This window comes from Canis lupus, unplaced genomic scaffold (genome assembly GCF_011100685.1).
Source record: "Canis lupus familiaris isolate Mischka breed German Shepherd unplaced genomic scaffold, alternate assembly UU_Cfam_GSD_1.0 chrUn_S117H277, whole genome shotgun sequence".
Lineage (NCBI taxonomy): Eukaryota > Metazoa > Chordata > Mammalia > Carnivora > Canidae > Canis > Canis lupus.
Genome location: NW_023330004.1, coordinates 1 through 14,059, shown reverse-complemented (window position 1 = coordinate 14,059; position 14,059 = coordinate 1). Strand labels below are relative to the sequence as shown.

At 41.3% G+C, this 14,059-nt stretch overlaps 2 long non-coding RNA genes across 2 annotated transcripts; one reads left to right on the top strand and one right to left on the bottom strand.

Moving 5' to 3' along the window:
• Window positions 1–114: 114 nt before the first annotated feature.
• On the bottom strand, window positions 115–2,364 carry LOC119878193. Its single transcript, XR_005386685.1, has 3 exons — window positions 1,936–2,364; window positions 637–761; window positions 115–297 (listed from the first exon to the last, which is right to left on the bottom strand). It is a non-coding gene; the product is annotated as an uncharacterized LOC119878193 (long non-coding RNA).
• LOC119878194 lies at window positions 1,852–4,274 on the top strand. Its single transcript, XR_005386686.1, has 3 exons — window positions 1,852–1,990; window positions 2,760–3,026; window positions 3,880–4,274. It is a non-coding gene; the product is annotated as an uncharacterized LOC119878194 (long non-coding RNA).
• The last annotated feature ends 9,785 nt before the right edge of the window (window positions 4,275–14,059 follow it).

The window sequence follows — 14,059 nt, the reverse complement described above, 5'->3', positions numbered from 1 at the left end:
GACATGCTTGTGGTGGTATACAGAATCATAAAATGTTGGAGCAGTATCAGCGGGTCCAACATTCTGTATTTCAGCACGGAAATTAAACCAGAGCTGGTGACCTGCTGACCCCATGCAGCTAGTTAGTGGCGGGACGAGGGCCAGGCCACAATACCCATACCTCAGATCCGCAAACTGTGTATGCGCTCAAATATGCACATACACACACATTTTTAATTTTGAAGCAAAGAAGGGCAGAAAAGTCTGCCAGACTGCATCATCTGGCCTCTCTCCTTTGAGGATTGCAAATTGAGGAGCCTGGGAAGACAAGAGCTGAGTCAGGGAAACCTGAAGCTTTCTGTTCTGGGCTATTAGAGCCTAGTCAAGGAGGCGGGCCTGCTCAGGAGCAGTGGAAAGCTAACATGTGCTCCATGCTGCTCTTTTTGCTGACCTTAGGCTTGTGGTTCTTGCTGTTTCCAACACTCCAACCAGGGTGGAGAGTTAGGGAGAAATGCACCGATATGGAAAAAGTATAGTGAGCATTACACTCCCTTTTTTGCATATACACAGAAATAGATGGAAATCTCAATAGTGGGCTTGGGGCTCTAATCAAGTGTGAGTTGCATATAAGAGAGCATCAGCAAGAGACTTTCTTACCAAATTGAGCATATCTGATTCCAGAAACGTCATCCGTGAGAAAGCGGAAATAGAATAAGATGCTCCCTGCCAACTTCCAGATCCCAAAGAAGTTAGGTCATATTCTTCAAGATTAAAACTTGAGACTAAAGTTTGGATAAAGAAATTTGTATTGACTTTCCCTCCCAGCGTGCACACCAAGTTCCCAGAACTTAACTGTTGTACCAGTGGTTTTCAAACCTTCGCAGGTACCAGAATCACTTGGACAGCTCATTAAAACACAGACCGCTGGTCCCCAACCCCGGAGCTTCTGACTCAGTAAGCCTGCGATAAGGCCCTAGAATTTGTGTTGCTGACAAGTTCCCATGTGACGCTGACAACACTGACCCAGGGACTAGACTTTCAGAATGACTCCTCTGCAGAGGACAAACAGCAGTGTGCAGACCCAAGATGGGGCCACACTGGCTGTTATTTGGACACTATCAGCTTGAAATTATCAGTATTATCAGCCCCTAAAGATATTACAGAATCATGCTTGTGCTAGTTATTGGTTTTATCCCTCCAAATTCTTCCTTTTTGCCTCGTCTGTAAAAATTAATCTGGGCCCTTTACATATTTTTCCTTTGCCAAGTGGAACGATGTTAGGCTTTGTCAATAGAGGGTGCTGGAGAGACATTGCAGAAGAAAAGGATTTTGCTTTTGATTCTTGTGGGTTGGCAACCACACCAGGGTACCTCCAAGGAGGCGCTTCCCCACTGAGCAGCTTTTCCACAGTACCCTAAAGGGGGAGGTGGTTCCCAAAAGTTCTAGAGGATGAATTTCTAGCAAGTTTGTAGCATGGCACCAGAGCTACTTTCCTGCCATTTGTAAGCCATGGCAGTGCCTTCTCCAACAAGGTTTCACCCTCATTAGTGGCCACATAATTATGAGATTTTGAGAGGTAAAATAACTCCCCAAAGTTACATGGCTGACACTTGTTAGAACCAGGTTTGGAACCCAACAGTAAGCTCTTAACAAGCATACTAGGCTGTACTATAATGCTAGTCCCAGAATTAATTCTGTGCCATGGCTTGCTGTTGCCACTGCAATTAGCCTGCAATCATACCTCCATGGCTCTTGCCCTCCCACTTTATATACTATGAAAGGGCTTCATAGTTCAAAATCCAAGAACCAATCAGAGTAGCCTTCTAGCACTGAAACATTGTGTGCTCACTTTATTATATCACAGAAGTCAATGTAATAGTCACCTGGCTGAGAAGTGCCTGGGATCTTCAGCTACACAATTCAAAACACCATGTTCAACACACTCCTTGAACTTACCTCCATGAGCAAGTTGCTGCTATCGCTCTCTGGGCAGAAGACAGAAGGAACTCTGGTGGGACTTGCTCATCCTAGTTTTCCATTTTTGTCCCTCTTCCTGCTTTACAAATAGGGGGTGTGGTAGAAGAAGGCACAGAGGCATCAGGGATTGATGACATCAGCACTGAAGCTATTTAATTTAGATCTATGCTGATCTTTAGATTTCTCTATCTGGTCCAATCATACTAATCACAAGAGGCAGTATATAGACACTTATTGGACTCTGATTTGCCTGACTCTTTGAAGTTCTTAGGAGGTAACCTAGCTTTAGGAAAAATTAACCAGTAATATAAATAGCTATCACCCAGGTGACCTTGCCTGGGTGGCTCAGTTGGTTGAGTGCCAACTCTTGGTTTCAGCTCAGGTCACAATCTCAGAGTTGTGAGATCAGCCCCTTGTTGGGCTCTGAGCTCAATGTGAAGTCTGCTTGTCCCTCTCCTTCTCCTCCTCCCCCTGCTCACATGCTGTATCTCCACAATGAATAAGTAAAATCTTTTTTTTTTAAAGATTTTATTTATTTACTCATGAGAGACACACACAGAAAGAGGCGCAGACATAGGCAGAGGGAGAAGCAGGCTCCTCACAGGGAGCCCAATGTGGGACTCAATCCCAGGACCCTGGGTCATGCCCTGAGCCAAGGGCAGACACTCAACCTCTGAGCCACCCAGGCATCCCAAATAAGTAAAATCTTAAAAAAAAAAAAAAAAAAAAAGCTATCACCTGTAGAGTGCTTACCTTATACCAGGTGCCATTTTAAACCTCTACCCGTATTTTCTCATTTAAAGCACATCAGACCTCTATTAGAAGATAATATCTTTCATGTGAAAAAATTGAGGCACAGAGAGGTCAAGTAATTTGCCCACTGCTGCACAAGTAGAAGCAAAGCTCGTTTCAAAGCTGACTTCCGAGTTCATGCTTTCAACCACTACACTCTACCATAACAGGAAGGATTGACTGTCTGCCAGCAGGCATGAAATGAAGGTATGAAGGGATAAGACTTCACGGAAGATATGACTGGCTGAGTGTTCTGGACGCCAGGATATGTGGAGCAGGTAAATGTGGGGCCCTTCAGACCTCTACTCTGATGTGGTCCTTACTGGAGCAGAGGTGGTACAGGGCTCAGAAACGGAGTTTCCTCCTGTAATCACTTTGACAGTGCTGCACTGAGGACCTATTGCCTAGCTAGTCTATGGAAATAGAGGATATATTTGATGGGAGAGTCAACATGTATATTAGATAATCAAAGATATGATTATTGCTTTTGTTTATTTATAGAGAGGGGGGAGGAGGGGCAGAGGAAGAGAGAGCAAAGCTTAAGCAAGCTCCACCCCCCAATGCAGAGCCCAATGAAGGGCTTAATCTCATAACCCCGAGATCATCACCTGAGCCAAAATCAAGAGTTGAATGTTAATGGACTCTGCCCCCTAGGGACCCCTACCACTGATTTTAGGAAACCACAAACATGGAGAAGCAATGTTTACTTGCAACTGGAAATCTTGACTCAAATCACATCTAGGCATATTTGTGAATTATAAGAGCATTTAGAAAGTTGAGAGGTCATCGCAGGAGAAGATGATGTTTACAGCCTGAAGATCATTTATGTCTCCCGAACACATACTGTAGGAATACAAAATGCTTCCTGTCTTCCATTGCCTCCTGTCCCACATCCATGAAATTTAGGCCACACTTAAGAAATATCACCCCACTTGACAACAAAGGTAAATGAGGTGCCAAGTTGTTACTTGAGGCCACTGAAGTAGTCTGCATCAGAGCCAGATTTTTAATAAAAATCAAACAAAGGGAGGCATTCCCAGAGTATTAGATTTATTTCAGTGTAAATTGTGAACTCAATTTCTTTTCCAATCCAGTATACTTTCTTCTGTCTTCTTTTTTTCTTTCCAACAGACTTGCAATGAAGTGTTCACCAAACCAAACCAAAACAAAACAAAACAAAAAGCAAGTCATGCCGAGGGTATGGTAAGTGTGGGCCTTCAGTGATAGGTCCCTCTGTCTTTTGGGGAGCTCCATGCTGCCTGAGAGGAAAAGTCAAGAATGCAGCACCTGGTGAAAGTGGCACCAATGATTGGTCAGGCTGAAAAGTGAAGCAGCCCAATAGAAAGCACATGTGATAGTGAGAGGAAAACCTAGGCTTTCATTCCAGCTCTGATGCTTGACCATGGACATGCCATGTAACTTCTTTGAGCCCAAGGAAGCTCAGCCTCCCTCAAAATTGAAATTTTGTATATCAACCTCATGGTATTGGGTTAAAAGTATGAATGAACATAAAGCATCCAGTCAAATGCCTGGTGGTTGGTGGGTGTTCACTCTTATTAGCTCCATCTTTCAATCCCAACCCTCTTGACTCCAACCTACAAACCCAAGATTGTTTTTAAGATCAATAAGGTATCAGAAAATCATGTGATAGAATCTAAAGGGCCCTGCAAAAGTTAAAATGCTGTTAGGATAGCTGGAGGCAAGTCACACATAACCCTTGTGACCTCATTCAATACTCATTTTAATTATTTCATCCTATAGAAAATGAATGGAACATATGGTATGTTTGCTCTACGCTCCTAACAGTCAATATAGGGGCCCTCAGCCTTTGTAATAACAGATGATCGACCTATGAATACCATCCCTCTTTTGCTCCTCAAAGAAACCTTAATCCCAGCCATAAAATTGGATCAAGCTGTTTCTGCCTTGCTCTCTTGGATTACTTGATGTAGGGAAAACCAGCCAACATATGGTGAGAATATTCGAGCAGCCAGCCCTGTGCAAAAGCCCATGTGGCAAATAGTAGGACCACCTGTCAATGGCCAGCACCAGCTTGCCAACCATGTAACCGAACCACCTTGGAAATGGGTCTTACAAGACCAGTCAAGCCTTTAGGTGACTGAAGCCTTGATTTCAAGTTGGTAAGAGACTCCAAGGCAGAACCACCAGCTAAGCCACTCCTAAAATCCCTATCCGCTGTAACTGTACAAGGTCACTGTGTTTTAAAGCTGCCATATTTTGGATAATTGGATGATTTGTTATGCAGCATTAGATCACAATGCACAACCCACTCCAAACTGTTGGCTGAGGCTGATTTGTGCTGCATTGCTGGCACTTCCAACTAAAGACATTTTGAATAATAGATTTGAATCACTTGGGGGATCCTGGACATCTTATTTTCTTAAAACTCTGTAGATAATTTTCATGTGGAGTTAAAAAAAAAAACCTCTGTCTTATTGAGAAGTGTAAATATTTAATGTACAATTATAATCCACTGGCTTTGAATCAGCTAAACTGTGTTCCTTCCTCTACAATGCACTGAAAAGTTAAGACTAGCTTTCAGGCGATTGGAAGCTCAGGTGGGCATTCCCCATCATTAAGAAAATCTAGTTTTCTTCTCCCCTCTATCTCTAACATAGAAATGAGCCAGAAAGATTCATCTTCACTACTTTCCTCTTGAATTTCCCTCTTGCCTTCATTGTTTTGACTTAAGAACAAAGCCAGTTTATATGAAACAGTCCTTGGCCATGGGACAATTTGCAATGGCTCCCATCACATTCCTTTTGCCCCTGACTCAGATACATTGGCTCTTTCATGCAGGGTTCCACAAATATTTGTCAAATACGTATGAAAAATCTGTTTTACCCAGAGAAAATGAGAGTCATAATGAGATGCTGACACTTTGGTCTCACTCAGACATACACACCAAGGATGCTGAGTTTACAAACTTGAAACTTGAAAAGAAAAGAAAATCATAGCTGGGCATCTCCTCCTTCTTTCTGTGTCTTTTTTTCACAAACACTCAAACAGCCTCTTCTAGAAGCCACATGCCAGCAAATTATTTCTTTTAAATCTTAAGAAATCTAAATCACAAAGACTTTGGTCACCAGTTGGTAGGGGCATCCACCATCTACCTGTATTCTAATATCCTAGTAATTATCCTCAGTTCCTCTTCTCATTTCACTTATGGAAACAGCCCCCCAAATCCTATTAGCTTCACTTCAGGAAATTCCATATTCAGACTTTCATTTCCCCCCTACAGCCACAGTCTTTGTTCAGACTACCTTCACTCCTAGTCTCTTAACTGGGGCCTTGACCACAAGCTTCCTCTACTCCAACTCATTCTGCACCCAGCTGCCAGAGTCATCTTTCCAAATTGTAATTGCATCATGCCATGCCCTTGATTAAAAATAATCCACGAGGGCAGCCCAGGTGGCTCAGGGGTTTAGCGCTGTCTTCAGTCCAGGGTGTGATCCTGGAGACCCAGGATCAAGTCCCACGTCAGGCTCCCTGCATAGAGCCTGCTTCTCCCTCTGCCTGTATCTCTGCCTCTCTCTCTCTCTGTGTGTGTGTGTGTGTGTGTCTCTCATGAATAAATAAATAAAATCTTAAAAAAAAAAAACCCTCCACGAAGCACCTACCCCCTAATATGATACACTGGGAAGGGCACATCACTTCTGTGGTATTCTTGCCAGAGATTCAGAGCCCCAGTCAAATCATGAGAAAATACTAGGTACACCCAGTTGAGGGACATTCTATGAAACAAATGATTAGTATTCTTCCACAGTGTAAAGATTATGACAGAAAAAGACTGAGGAACTGTCATGGACTGCTGAAGACAGAGGAGACCTGATGACTAAATGTAATGCCAGATCCCGGACTGCCTTCTGGAACATTAAATAGACATTAGTAGAAAAACTGATGTAGTGCATATAAATTCTACAGTTAATGCTGTTATACCAACTTCTTAGTTTTGACCATCATGCAAGATGTTGAAATTAGAGAAAGCTGAATGAATACTATCTGAAATTGCTCTGCTCTACTCTTGCAACCTTTCTGAAGTCTAAAATTATTTCAAAAGGTGGGTGGAAAAGAGATGGGGTGGGGTGGGGGAGAGTGCCATGCATCAAATTCCAATCAACTACATAGGCTTAGTGAAGACTGAAATGGGGTGAGGGTGGGGTGGTATCAATGCATCCCTGGAAGGTACCATGGGATGAGATGTGAATTTTTTTTTTTAAAGATTTGTATTTATTGGGGTTTGCCGGGTGGCTCAGTGGTTGAGCATCTGCCTTGGCTCAGGTCATGATCCCGGGGTCCTGGAATCAAGTCCTGGATCAGGCTCCCCATAGGGAGCCTGCTTCTCCCTCTGCTTATATATCTGCCTCTCTGTGTGGGTCTTTCATGAATAAATAAATAAAATCTTTATTTATCTATTCAAGAGAGAGAGCACAAGCAGAGAAAGCAGAAGGGACAGAGAGAGAGGGAGAAAAAAAACTCCCTGTGAGCAGGGAGCCTCATGTGGGGCTGATCCCAGGACCCTGAGATCATGACCTGAGCCAAAGACAGACACTTAACTGACAGCCACGCAGGTGCCCTGAGATGTGAATTTATAAGGTCTATCACCAGCTCTCCAAATAATACCTGTAGTCAGAGCATCTCACAGGGCTAAATATTGGTTCCTTTAGAAGACACAATCCCTGATGCAAGCCAGTTACTTCATCTGGTGCTCCACTGAAGAAACATGGAGAAAGGAATTGTGCTGCTTTATGGAATGTGGCAAGAGAATGCCTCCCAGTTTCCATCTGACCCTTCTTCAGCAATACAGCTTCTGGTCTTCCAGTTAGAGCATTGTCACCTGGCTAAAGGAAATTGAAGAGTTTCTCTATTTGTCTGGAAAAGAGATAAACATGGTAATGAAAACCAGAGCTTCGGGGGGTCCATCATGCAGAACAGAATCAAATCTTTCTGTGTGACCTTTAAGCAAATTATTGTCCCTCTTGGGGCTTACTCACCTTGTCTGTGAAACAGAGAATTAATGATCAACTTACTTTATAAAATTGCTGTGAATATTAACATTTTTAACCCATGCAAACACTTTACGTTGAGCACAGTAATCTGGCACAAGAGATGTGGTCTGTTAAATATTAGCTATTGTTTAAAGGAAAAAAGAAAAAAATACAAATTTGTAGCAGTGGAAGGTTTGTGATGAAACATTCAATATAACTCTGAAGGCCACACCCCATTAACTCAGTACTCAATAATTTTGAAATTGTTAACTTGTACTCAGTTTTCTTTTTCCCATGCTTGGCTTTACTCCTTGGGGGAATCCTCACATTCCCTGTATTCTATCAACAAAATCATTGAATCTCTCCAGTTTCCCAAAATGAAGGAGAATCTATCCTCTGATGTGGTGAGCAGAGAAGGGAACTTGGAAAGGAAGTTGAATCTCATTACCCAGCATGCTACTAACAGTCCTCCCCCAGTCACGAGATAGCTTTTACCTGATGCATTTTTAATTTTTTCCTTCCTATTCTTTTCCTCATGTGTACATATAATTGGTAACCCTATCAAATAGCCCTAATTACTAAGATTAGATAGATATGCTTTTACTTTTAAACAGCTGGCAATCATAAACAAGAATTTCAGAATTTATATATATTCATATGGTATTTATAGGAATTCACAAATATATACATAGACATACATCATACATGTGTATATGTGTATATATATGTTTTCTTGTCTTAGCAATTATGAATAACACTGCAATGAACATGGGAATGTAGATATCTCTTCAATACCCTGTTTTCATTTCCTATGGGGAAAAAAAGAATTTCAGTTGCATTAGAGCACCACTGTAAAAGTTGCATTTAAAGAAAATCCAAAAAAAAAAAAAGAAAAGAAAATCCAAAGTACATGTATAGTCTAAGAATGTTTCCAACCCGAGGGTGAGAAATAAGGACATTATTACTAATAAGTGGTGCGGGCTTACATAAACTAAGCATGAGTTAGGGTATAAGCAGGTAAATTTCTAATGAGAGAAAACTGTAAAATGGTATTTGTGATTATAAACAAACATCACAGCAGCATCACATGACACATCATGACTGTCAAACTTCTTGTGCTTATTCTATCATCTATTTTTATGTGTAATTGCACATGATGGTGAAGGTAGGCTACCATGATCTCCCAGTACTTAGACTCTCCAGTTTTTATCCAGCCTGCTGATGGCCATCACAGGCTGAAGGAGCAAGCTTGTGAGGCAGGGGCATTGGAAGGAGGAGAAATCCACTCTCCTTATAATTTCTCTCAGTGATATCTTTGTAACTCTAGCTACAATCATTGTCATCCTTTTTGATTCTTTTCTTTATTCATCCCCTATATTCAATTCTGACCTTTTTTTCCTTTGAAATTATGATCTGGATTTACCTTCCTCTCTTTCCTTTACTATTACCGTCTAGCATAAATCTTTATCACATCATTTCAGGATTATTCGAACAATCTCCTCATCTGGTCTTCCTGACAGCAGCTTATCCCCTTGCTCTTGCCCGATTAATCCTTCCATAATACCACTTTCATTGTATCATTCTGCTGCTTCAGAATCTAAAATAAATCTCTGTTGCTTAGTGACTCATCCAAACTCTTTTATCTGACTTTGAAAGTTTCTAATGATTTTATACTACCTGAATTATTGCAATTTATTTCCCTCTATTTCTTTTTATGAATTATAATCAGACTGGTCTTTGCCTGCCCTTCCACCTTGCTCACATTGTTATTCCCCCACAACATCAAAGATTTGTATACATTCTCATCCAGAATTGATTTTACCCTTTGGTGGCATCACCCAGAATTTCCTTTGGGAAACATCAAACCCATCAAGTCCATAGCTTTGGATGTGGCTGACTCCACAGCCAGCTCTGAAGTGGACATGTTTCTAATCAGAAAACCACAATCCTTGGTCATAGCAATTGATTCAATGCAGAACACATGACTCAGGCTGTCCAGTGACACCCAACCCAGATCTTTTGTTGCAACCTTTAAAAAGAGTAGTACTTGGCAAAGCCAGCAAATAGCAAGGGATTCCTGAGGATATAGTTTGAGCTTCTAGATCTACCTGTGCCTGATCTCTTCGGTAATAACAATCAATCTTTTTTCCCTTCTGCTTAAACCAACTTGAATTGGTCTACAAAGAGTATCCCCATCTCTTTACCCCTTCAAGTTAAATTCATCCTTTGAGATCTAGCCCTCATGCCACTTTTGAATTATTCTTCCCTTTCCTTAATTCCCATTATACCTTACTTCATCTATATTGCATTAAAACTAGATCGTCTCAATTGTTCAGCATTTTCTAGTTTTACTTCCCTACTGTACCAAAAGCCTCTTAAAACCTTGGACCACGAACTCCATTTCTCTTGTGTCCACAACACTTAAGAATCTTTCACACACACACACACACACACACACACACACACACACACAAGGAATCTTTCACACGTAAGAGACAGATGGACTGCTAAATTCTTGGTTGAGTTACCTTTCTTTGGGAAGTCAACTGTCAGGAGCTCAAGAGTAAGTGAAAAATGAGGAAATTGTTGCTAATCACAGACCTACTCTGTGGATAATTCTGTTCCCATTTTTCTGGTTAAAAACAAATATAGGAAGAGAGAAGGGGAACCAATATCAGTGACCAGGGCATAAAGTCACATTTTGCATCAACTTCTGAAGCTATCTGTTCAGGCCTCCAGAGGGGCCCAATAACAACTACCTGTTCTAGAATGTGGGATTTATTTTTATCCAGAGATGATGAAACCAATAAATCAGGAGATGACTCCCACTGAAAAGATAGTTTATTTTAGTCCCCAAGAAGAGGGTGCACACCACACCATGCAGGACCGCATGGGGAACCACAGGGTGGTTCTACAGATAGAAGAGGCATGGGGAAAATCTGTATCATGGTCTCCTCAGGAAAAGCAAGGCAAGGAAAGCAAGGCAGAGTGAGCACGTTCAGGACTGGGCTCAGTTTGAATGATTTCAGTGGTCTCTGGGGTGCAGGGGCTGTTCCACAGTCTGTGGTTCCTGGCCCTGGATTTGTTAGGGCAAGGGAATATTGGCTTAGTACATACGAGTTTGAAATAAAGGAGATGGTGGAGAGATGTGGGTTCTGGATTTGTCAGTTTGCATATGATGGTTCTAGGGAGTTATTTGCTATCTCTGGGAATTAGCCCTGGAGAGGCATTTTAGCCCCAGTCAATGAGATCCTGGATGGCAGAGTATCACGAATTTGGAAAATAAGAACATTTGGGTAATATGCTCCTTTCTTTCCCACCTGGGTTCAAAATGAACAATAAGACAGAGGAGAGGCAGATGATGGACAAAGTATCCCCTCTATTACTGAGAAAGCCTCCATTTGAGAACGTGTCTTAACATGAGAGTTAAACAGGCCTTTCAACTCCATCCAGAATTAGTCAGACTTACTCATGCGGTCATAGGTAGCATTGGATCAGGATAAACTTTCCCAAGTGGGAAGGATTTCACAGCATGAGCAACAGACAATAAATTGTGCTTACTGCAAGCAAATTTACCTCCAGGAGGGGAAAGAAAAAAAAAAAAAAAAGGTCAGGAGATGAGTCAAACACTTCCAGTTGATTCTTCCCAAATGTATTGATCAGGTAGGACAAACTGCCTTCCCCAGGCAGGTGGTGAGTGAAGCAGGGAATGTCAGGGGGGTATTGCTTGACTAAACTCCCTTTTCATGGAGGGAAAAACCAAGACTGGGAAAGAAACATTACCTCCCACCAAAAAAATCCCCAGATTTTTCTTGAGAGTTTAGGAAGATAGTTTAATTCTGGCATTTCCATAGCCATGATTCCAGCTTCATGTCTTACATTTTAAATCCAGAGTTTCAGCTAGTTGATACAAGTTGATTCAATTCCCCCACCTCACACCCCAAGGTTTCCTGGGTGGCTGCTAAGTCTGTAAAAGTTAGAGTCAACTTTCAGACTCTTGATGTGTCAGAAATATCCTGCTCTGGTTCTTGGTTTATTGTCTCACCTGCTTCCACTCTTTATGATAGGAACAGGAAAAGGGTCCTATCAACAGGTCCAGACACTGGGAAACTGTCATCTGGTAGACAGATCAATAAAGAATGACCTAAAGATAATGTTTGAGGCTCCCAAGCGTCTTAAGATGGTGTGGGAAAAAGGGGAAAGACTCATTATGGCAACATAAATGCTTATTCTTAACATAATGTTATTCTTCTAATTATGTTTCATTGGCTAAATCCAGCTAGTCACCGGTGTTTTTTTTTTTTAAATAAAGATTTTTAAAATAAAGATTTATTGGAATACAGCAACACTGATCCTTGCTACAACAGCAGTTGAATAGTTGTGACAAACCTTATGCCCTGTAAAGCCAAAATATTTACTATCTGGTTGTCTATAGAAGTTTGCCAACCTTTGCTCTATATATGCTCATTGAATGCTGATAGATTACCTACACTGTACTGGGAGCAGGGACAGTCTGTGCCTTAAATGAGCTCACAAACTCTGTGGAACCAGATATTTTCACAACTACTCACAAAGCAGTGTGAGAAACACAGGAACAGAGGAAGGAAAAATCTGAAGTTGTAAAGGAAGAAGCGACTTTTGGGGGCAATAAGGTGAGGGATGGGAGGTGACTCCTGGGACCTGACAGGAAAGACTACTTGCTGTCCACTCGGAAGGATGTTATGTTATGCTAAATAACTTAGGATTTATCTGAAGGGCAGTGGAACACACTCAAGGATTTGAATCAGAAAAGCAATATTATCAATTTACTTTTGAACATTTGTTTTTAGGCAAATTTATTTATTTATTTATTTATTTATTTATTTATTTATTTATTTATTTATTTATTTATTTATGAGAGACACACAGAGGGAGGCAGAGACACAGGCAGAGGGAGAACCAGGCTCCCTGAGGGAAGCCTGATGCTGGGACTCAATCCCAAGACCATGGGATCACGACCTGAGCCAAAGGCAGACGCTCAACCACTGAGCCACTCAGGCACCCTATCAATTTACTTTTGAAAAAAAAATTATTTATTGTAAAAAGAATCATATGAAATCTCTTCTGTATCTGATACACAGGAAGGAAGTCTAAAGGCTGGCAGGTTAAGTTAGAAGTATTGCAATAGACCAGATTTTTTTAACCTGGGCCAAGCCCTGTCCCAAATAATTTTTATGTAAGCCTATTTATTAGCAAGTAAAGTACATATCAGGATTTCATTTGGCATAGAGTGCAATAAAGTAAACTGAAGCCAAACATTAATTATATACACATGTTTAGTTAGTTATGCTTCTAGCGTGGGTATATAATAAATCAGAGAGGATTCATTCCTTAAAGAGGATTTCTATCATCTCTACTTTATTCTTTTTTTTCTGTTTACACATGAAGGTAAAGTTATTACCAGTTGCTGACTCTGCAAATTCCCCCCTCCCCATCTCCACCTCACCTTCACCTCTCTTCTTCATAAGAGATAAGAGGCCTGAGTGGTTTAAGGATCAGGTGCGTGTTTAAGGATCAGGTTCGTGTTTCAGGATTATGAAGAGGATATTAATTAGTCTAAGCCTGCCAAGGTAATTCTGTATTCTTTGCCTACGATTATTTTAGAAATAGGAATGTGATGTACAAATGGGACATTGCTAGGAGGCTTCCAGAAATGTGTACCCACTGAGGGAAAGGTACATACATAGAAGGAAACAGACTATCTTCTTCACTCTATCTGTTGTACATGGGTGTGATGCCTGGAACTGAGGCCACCATGCTATTGTGAGAGACTCTACTAACATACTGAAAATAGCAGAGCGAAGGATGGGAGGGATGGGCTGATGGCGCGGAGGACTCAGCCTGGAGTTGTCTGACCTTGGAACTTCATGTAATTTAAGAGAGTAAATGTTCTTTTTACTGTAGCTTGTTTAGGTTGGGTGTTCTTATTCTGACATAGGCTCTCAGAGGGAAAGATACATATGCACTCTTAATCTATCAGGAAAGGGATTCATAGATATATATGTTCTGTGTTGTTTCTAAAGCAGTACTTATCAAATTTTAATGTGCCTATGAATTACCTGGGGACCTTGTGTTTTTTTTTTTAAGATTTTATTTATTTATTCATGAGACACAGAGAAAGAGGCAAAGACATAGGCAGAAGGAGAAGCAGGCTCCCCGCAGGGGACCCTAATGTGGGACTCGATCCTAGGACCCCGGGACCAGGAACTGAGCCAAAGGCAGAAGCTCAACCACCAAGCCACCCAGGCATCTCCTGGGAATCT